The sequence below is a fragment of the Echinops telfairi genome, unplaced genomic scaffold (assembly GCF_000313985.2).
Source record: "Echinops telfairi isolate 266 unplaced genomic scaffold, ASM31398v2 ScPeMD7_11;HRSCAF=52, whole genome shotgun sequence".
Taxonomy (NCBI): domain Eukaryota; kingdom Metazoa; phylum Chordata; class Mammalia; order Afrosoricida; family Tenrecidae; genus Echinops; species Echinops telfairi.
The window spans coordinates 6,730,527-6,736,526 of NW_022103908.1; the positions used below are offsets into that span (position 1 = coordinate 6,730,527).

The 6,000-nt window shown below is 44.9% G+C and overlaps 1 protein-coding gene across 14 annotated transcripts in view; it reads right to left on the bottom strand.

Annotated features, from left to right (window-relative positions):
• The window catches only part of LMO7 (LIM domain 7), a 60,692-nt gene extending 56,309 nt beyond the window's left edge, over positions 1-4,383 (bottom strand). For 10 of the 14 annotated variants that reach the window (XM_045287177.1, XM_045287176.1, XM_045287173.1 and 7 more), the window contains exon 1: positions 4,188-4,268. The gene's annotated coding sequence lies outside the window, so the exon portion shown is untranslated. Of the gene's footprint in view, positions 1-4,187 lie in introns of all 14 variants that reach the window. The other 4 variants (XM_045287178.1, XM_045287175.1, XM_045287174.1 and 1 more) reach the window with 2 other exon arrangements.
• Between the last annotated feature and the right edge of the window lie 1,617 nt (positions 4,384-6,000).

The window sequence follows — 6,000 nt, forward strand, 5'->3', positions numbered from 1 at the left end:
AAATTATACTGGAGATCTTGGATGCTCACCCAAACCAAGTTCAAAAGAATGTTTTTTTCATACATCTTAAGGTCGCCTAGATAAGTCTGTCTTCAAAGCAGTTGTTTTTGTTTTGCTTTTTAATGAGCAATAAGGCATAGGAAGAAGAGATTATAGAGAACCACAAACAGAAAGCCAAGAAGAGTTCTGTCTCTCTTCCGTCCTTCTTTCCTTCCTGCCTTGGCTGCCGACCTTTGCAAACTTGGCTACCTTCTCAAGGGGACAGGTAAGAGTCGGGCGGTGCATGGTTTCTGACAGGGCTGGGGCACCTGGAGGGTTAGTTGGATTTAAGGGTACTCTAGGCTCCTCCCTCCTGCTGGACAGGAATCTGCAGTAAATAAATTCAGAGTCTACAGGAAGTGGCTTCACACAGGGCCAGAGCAGAAAGCATGTTGCTGCGAAAAGGGAGAAAGCAGAAGCAGTAAAGCCCTGGAACAGTAGAAGTCAAGAATCTACTGCAGGGCTGGTTGGTTTCTTTTTACCAACTCCTAAAGCAGTGGTTCTCAACCTGTGGGTCCTGACCCCTTTGGGGGTAGAACCACCATTTCACAGGGGTAGCCTAATTCATAACAGCTGCAAAATTACAATTATGAAATAGCAACGAAAATAATTTTATGGTTGGGGAGCACCACCACATGAGGAACTGTATGAAAGGGTTACAGCATTAGGAAGGTGGAGAACCACTGCCCTAAAGAAAATAAGGAATCTCTCTTACTTCCAGTAACCGTACAAATGATGCTTACCCAAATTTGCACAAATAAAATGTCTAATCTCAGACAGAACATTTTGCTTTTGCATTTCTAACCTTTCAAGGTAGTACAACACCCCCACAGAATAGACAAATATAATCATTCCCAAAAAGATGTTTCATGAAAATCTCAGAAGAGAGATGTGGCAACTGGTTTCCATAAAGATCACAGACTTGGAAACATGGCTGGGGTCAGTTCTACTTTGTCTTATCAGGGTTGGAGTGGCTCAGAATTAGCTCCGTGGCTCTCAAACCCGCTGCCATCGAGTGGATGCTGACTCAGAGTGATCCCCGCGAAGGTTTCTGCGACTGCAACTGTTTATGAGAGTCGAAGGCCCAGTCTCCCTCCCAAGGAGATTTAGGTGGTTTAGAACTACTGACCATGCGAATCACGGTTGAAGTGTAACCACTATACCACCAGGGCTCCAACTCTGCGGCAGTGAGTTTGAGTAGACTTTCACATGGAACTAAGGAACCTGGCACAAAGTTTGAGAATCTGGCGGCTCACTCCAAGAAAGGTGTGGCAATCCCTTAGGATAAATACTGCAGCTGATAAAACCCTATGGGGCAGTTCTACTCTGCCACATGGAATCTTTCTGAGTCAAAATCAACTCAACAGCACCCAATCACACCACCAACCACCAAGCAACTAATTCGACAAGTATCTGAGATGCAGGTTTAAGTTCCACCCATTTGACAACTGCATTTGAATGGACTGACACTCGCATATTCCCACACACCCTCCATCTTTGTCCTCCTGGTTCTTGGCTGGCTGGAGACAGTGTAAACTCTGTACACTTCATGCTCTTTGGTCAGGACAATATAAAACAGTGGGTTGGGAATTCCATCCACCCAGATGAATTATAAACTCGGTTTCATTTCCTTAAAAGTACGGCTAATGATCTGGTTACACACCTACAGAGCAAACAGTCAACGAGGGCAGCAATTTAGAGCTTAACCCTTCCGGTGCCATTTGCTTTTCTTCATTCAGAATTGTTAAATGCTACTACCACTACTCACAGCTGGACCAATGGGCAGCATCAAGATAAAAGTGGTCAAGGATTTTCATCTTGCTCGGATCCACAATCAAGGCTCGTGAAAGCAACAGTCAAGACACCAAGCAACACACTGCTCTGGTCTTTAAAAGGTGTTGAAAAACACGGATCTTACTTTGAGGGCTAAGGGGTGCCTGACTCAAACGATGGCATTTTTCAATCGGCTCATCAGCAGGCGAAACTTGGACACTGACTACAGGCGACTGCAGACACATCGATGCATCTGGATTCTGACGCTGGCACAAACTATCGGCAGCAGTATGGACCGCAGAGAGAACAAAGAACCTCTCTTGGAAGAAGGCTGGCAAGACTTGAGGTCTCACGTACTCTGGACATGCTGTTAGGAGGAGAGGCCAGCCTCTGGGAAAGGACATCAGGCTGGGCGTAGTAGGGAGAGAGTGACAACGCGGACGGAAGACCCTGGACAAGATGGACTGGCTCAGTGGCTTCACCCATGTTAGACTTAAAGATAAGAACATTTCTGAGATGGCGCAGGATTGGGTGGTTTTGTTCTAACAGGGTCTCTATGAGTCGAAAGCAACTCCAGGGTTGGTGGTAGTTAACAACTATATTATTTTCTAAACTAAAGCACTTTATTATTGGTACAAGGCTTGATAAATTGGTTAATTTTGTTTTTGGAAAGCAAATTCACTGAATGTTGCACAGCATGTAGATTGTACATAGATAAAACAAAATTTGGATTTAAATTAATGATATGTACGCTGCAGTAATGAGGACAAATGACACTGTCAGAATAAATGTAATTTATTCTGAACTGCCTCAGTATACAGACGAAATGAAGGCACAACAAGAGACAGAAAGAGATGTAGAACGAAGCAAAGGTAGCAAAATGAAATGGCAGAATCTGCTTGCTGAATATATGGATGTCCACTGCAAAATGATTTCAACTTTGCTGATGTTTAAACATTTACGTCAGAAAAAAATAAAAACTAATATTCAAACTTGACAAGCCAAATGAAACACAAAACCTACTGTGGCAGATATGCCACCCAAACTTTCATTTTTGTTTTTAGATGTAGATGATGGGGGAAATGCAAAACTACTTCCAATACTGCACCTAGAGTGTCAATCTAGTCAAATGTGACCAGAGACTTGCCATCAGAAGCTGCTCCTGTAACCTAATAAACCGTAAGAATACGGTTTGCATAGAAATTACTGATTTGACTAGAACCTTGAGATTTTGAAAGAAGGCTTCCCCCCACACCAGCATGGCTCTCATCAAGATGCCGTTTCTGCACGCAGTCTGTCCTGGGTTCGCTCGGACTCGAACAGGAGCAGCACCAGGTGTGTCCTCTCCCCACAGCAGCACCATACTCAGTCTATCAAAGGTGAGCACAATAGGCTATGGGGGGGGGGGGGTTCTACAACTTTCCTTTGCTTGGGTGGACAGGTAATCACATAAATCAACGCTTTTCCTGGTTTTGCTGGAGAACATTTTTCTTATCTTTGGGAGGAAAGTAAGAGAAGAAAAGACAAGACTCAGGGAGAGAGCACATCTGTGTTTTAATGCTATCCAAAGCTTGTCGGCGTTGGGTCCGTTGGCTCTTCATGACCCTACTATCGGATGGAGTAGACTTGTTCCATACAGTCTCCAGGGCTGTAGAGCTTTACAGAATCAGCCAGCCATCTCTTTTTCCTACTGAGCTACTGGATTCGAACCACTGACCCTGGCTTCCAGCTGACTGCTTGACCACTGGACCACGGAGCCACCTTTAAGTTTATCTGCATCATTTTTGTTTTTGTTTTAAGTCATGTCCACTTATGAGCCAAAAAAGGCACTGCCCTTAAGTCCGTTCCGATTCATAGCAACCCCGAAGGGCAGGGAGCACTGCCCTGGGGAGTTTCCGAGACTGTGACTCTTTAAGGCAGTAGAAAACCTTGTCTTTCTCCCACAAAGTGGCTGGTGGTTTCGAACTGCTGACCTTGCAGTTAGCAGCGCAACGCATAATCACTCTGCCACCCGGGATCCTGCTCATAGGCCATACAGGCACAAATAAATAGGCCCAAGTCTGTCAAGAGAATACAAGGTAGATTTCCACTGATAAAACAGGACCATGTTAACTTTCTCCTCTTCCTGTCTTCTCCCAAAAAATGGAAAGGAGAAAACAAGACGATGTCAACGACAAGAAATAAAAATGAAAGCTGAAACTATCACTAAGAGCGGAAGTGATTAGCCAAGAAGAAACCTCTAAGGTATACCTGAATCTCTTGGAAGCCCACTTGCCAAGATAATATTCTCTCCACTGTTCCACTTTCTCCCATCCCCACGTCCCCCTTCATACACTGAACATAGAGCAACGGGCAGGCGGTCACCAACAACTCACCTTCCCGGCCCCCTTTCAAGGTGCTGTCGGATGAGCAGCTTGTGAAAGACCTTGACCCAAAGGAGTCCAAGCTCTCAAAGGAGCCCTCTCGCTGGTGGCTGCCCGCCGGCGCGGGGAGCTCTCCACGTTCCGGGCACCAACTATCACTGTACCCGCTGTCCCTGCCGCTCCTCTGCAGACTGCTCGAGTCTTCCAGGGCCTGCAAGACATTTCCCAAACAAACGTCAGCTGCTTAGAAATGCCCCAAACTGCCATCAGTCATACTTGCCCAGCTGACCATAAGAAAAAACATTAATTAAAAAAAAAACCAAAAAATTAGAATGTTAATGTTACCGTTTTTTCTACCATGAACTCCTGGGCACCGGTCACGTGTAACAACAATGAAGGTTTCAATAGTATGCCATAAAGTCCTACCCTCTATTTCACACTGAACGTAAGACCGTTTAATAGAGCAGAAGGTAATTGTTAGAATACCCCTGGCATGCTAATTTCGACAGTTGTTTGGGAGCATGAAAGGAACAAGGAGAAAAACTAAATCTATCTTGACCAATCAAAAACACATCAGTCAGGAAGCTCGCAGTCAGCTTACTCCCTAAGAGTTTTACATTGGGCGAATTCTAGGAAACACAAAGCCATGGGCATTCAAGTACTTAAAAAAAAACTGTTAAATTAGAGCTGGGACAGCAAGCAGACACTTGAGAAGATTCCTTAACGCTCCCGAATTACTAAGCCTCGATCTGGCCTGCGGGCACCTGTGTCGTCTTACTGACTGGATCAAGGGACACAAAGTGGTTCAATGAGGGATCAAAGCTACGTGGCCGGGATGCAAATAAAACGCTTCTAAGCGAAACGCAGAAATGAAGTAAATCTTAGGAACCACAGATTTGTGTGGCGAGAAAGAGGAGGTTGTCTACTCGGGAGAGGAACAGTCTGGGAAACACACGGGGCGGTTCTGCTCTGTCCTCGGGGGGCGCTGTGAGACAGAACCAACCCCATGCGGTCATGGGGTTGTTCAGCGGTTTGTAAACGACATGACCCCAAACCAACCAACCCCCCAGGGCTGTTGAGTTGATTCTGACTCACAGGGACCCGAGAAGACAGTAGAACTACCTCATCGCTCTCCAAGGAAGCCCTCTCCCCCACAGCCTTCTCCCAGAGCCTTGCACTGCCGTATTTCAGTTTGCATCCTGGCACATAATCACTGTATCACCGGGGCTCCTTTATAAACTATACAGCGATTACGCAAAATAAAAATGTCTTAATACACCTCACTCTAGGAAGGTCAATAGCAAAACATTATAATGGGATGTTTGAAAACTTCTATTCAAGTAAAATCTCGACAGCCCTTCCTAAAAGTCCTGACACACAGTAATAAATGAGTATCTAGTAGCTTGATCATTTTTTTTATTATGGCGAGAGAATTTTTCTCACTGTAGTAAAAGTTAGTACCATTATTTACAGATGAGCTTACTAATACAAGGGGCAGTGGAAAGGATCTAGAAATGTGTAGCAGCTAACTGCCATTGGCAAATCTTAATTTAACCACTGTTCAAATAACTGCCAAGAAAGATATTAGGGAGACAACCAAGAAAACAGGAGCAAGGATTGGCTATGAGATAAGAAAGACCCGTGGGGGTGGCACAAATGGTTTGCTCTTGCCTACATATCTAAAGGTTGGCACTTCCGCCTTAGTAAGCAACACTGTGTAGGGAAGCCCTGATGACCTGCCTCTGTAAAGACGATAGCCAAGAAAACTCCCCAACCAATTAGAGGGCAACGTGTCTGAGTTGGGAATTTCATAAGATGCTTAAAA